This window comes from Capsicum annuum, chromosome 4, assembly GCF_002878395.1.
Source record: "Capsicum annuum cultivar UCD-10X-F1 chromosome 4, UCD10Xv1.1, whole genome shotgun sequence".
Classification (NCBI taxonomy): domain Eukaryota; kingdom Viridiplantae; phylum Streptophyta; class Magnoliopsida; order Solanales; family Solanaceae; genus Capsicum; species Capsicum annuum.
The window spans coordinates 363,499-365,627 of record NC_061114.1 but is presented as its reverse complement, the minus strand read 5'-3'; positions in this window follow the sequence as shown (position 1 = coordinate 365,627).

The window sequence follows — 2,129 nt, the reverse complement described above, 5'->3', positions numbered from 1 at the left end:
TTTAACAAGGTCCTGAACAAAAGTAAAATCCTAATTTTTAGGAGTGTCCTGAACAAAGGTAAAATCAAATTTTTTAAAAGGGTCCTGAACAGAATGTAAAATCCTTATTTTCAGGAGGGTCTTGAACAGAATGTAAAATTCCATTTTTCAGGAGGGTCCTGATCAGAAAGTAAAATCCCATTTCTCAAGAGGGTCCTGAACAGAAAGTAAAATTCCACTTTTCAGGAGGGTCCTGAACAGAAAGTAAAATCTTATTTTTCAGGAAGGTCCTGAACATAAAGTAAAATTCCATTTTTCAGGAGGGTCCTGAACAGAAAGTAAAATCCCATTTTTCAGGAGGGTCCTGTACATAAAGTAAAATCTCATTTTTCAAGAGGGTCCAGAACGGAAAGTAAAATTCCATTTTTCAGGAGGTTCCTGATTAGAAAGTAAAATCCCATTTTTTTGGAGGGTCCTGAACATAAAGTAAAATGTCAATTTTCAGGAGGGTCCTAAACATAAAGTAAAATGCCATTTTTCAGGAGGTGCCTGCACATAAAGTAAAATCCCACTTTTTAGGAATGTCCTAAACAGAAAGTAAAATCTTATTTTTCAAGAGGGTCCTGAACAAAAAGTAAAATCCCATTTTTCAGGAGGGTCCTGAACAGAAAGTAAAAATCCCATTTTTCAGGAGGGTCATGAACAAAAAGTAAAATCTAATTTTTCAGGAGGGTCCTTAATATAAAGTAAAAATCCCACGAATGTGCATTTCCAATGGTAGCTGAATTAAGTGAAGCAAATTTGCCCATGTTTCAACAAAGAAAGTTGTCTGTTAAAAACTTAGTGGTGGCTTGCGGCACTTGGCTGTCCTGACACCTTCTCCAACTGTTGTTTCTTTTACCTTTTTTTCAGATCGTTGGCTTTTGCCCCTGTCTTGTCGCGTCATTCACCTGGGTTCAATTAAAAATCTGAATACTTTCATGAATCCAATAGCCTGTCGGTTGATATTCTTCCTTTGCTTTATGTTGAATTATGATCATATTTCTTTCAAAAAGGGCGATGTCCCTTATTCAAAAAGAAAACTTATCTGAATACGGCAACCAAATCCAATAAGTATGACATGCATTTTGGATTGAGCTGCCTGATCTTCCTATCCAAACTTTCCTTTTGTTTTTGAGTTCATACCTTTTCTGCTGAACCGCTTCTTCAAACCCATAGGACTCATATATCTCATTCAGTTGACGTCATTCTAAAAGACTTTCGCCAACCAATCTCTTTTCTTTTCACTTTTCTCTTGAACTCGACACTGCATTCGGTGCCCATGAGGGTTTTCACCATCAAGACTCTCTCATTTTTATTTCTCTTAACTCACCATCGCCTTATGGTGCTCGCGAGGATTTTCACCAATAAGACTCTCTCATTTTTATTTCTTTCCTGATTTCTTAGGTTGAGAAAGACAAGTATTACCCCACAATGTATCATCATATCCATCGCATGCTTAGCTTTAACATTATCAAAAATTGATCTGAAGGACTTTCTTTGGTTGCAACTTGGCTTTTGGATAAGGTTAGAAGAGGATGACAAGAGGCTCAAATGACACTTGAAGTGGAGGTGGGACTTATAACTTTTGGAATCGACTCAAATAACACATTAACTAATGCCCCAGTTTTTGTTGACTGGGTGGCTCTAAAATCTTTATTTGGTTGGACCGAGCCCTGAATAGGGAATCCTACGTATCTCACTCCCGAGAGAGGAGAATTAGGTCGTACGTAGTTCCATCAGCTTGTTTTTGTTTTGATTTGAATTTTTTTTTGAACTCTTTCTTTTATTCTTATTTTTCTGACATTTATCTTTGACTCTATTTTGATTCCAAAAGAGGGATATGAAAAAAAAATAAAACTTAGCTCAAACAGGTAAACAAAGGATGACACAATGTTTGGATAGAAGAATAAAATGCCTTCATCATATCAATCTTAAAAAATGCAAGTACTAATCATGCAATAAAATCAACAAAGGATAAAATATCATACATAATATCTTTTGACCGCATCAGCATTGATAGCCATTTCTGCCATTTTACCTTCAATATCTGTCAAATATAAGGCCCCATTGGGCAACACTTTCTTCACAATGAAGGGACCTTGCCAGTT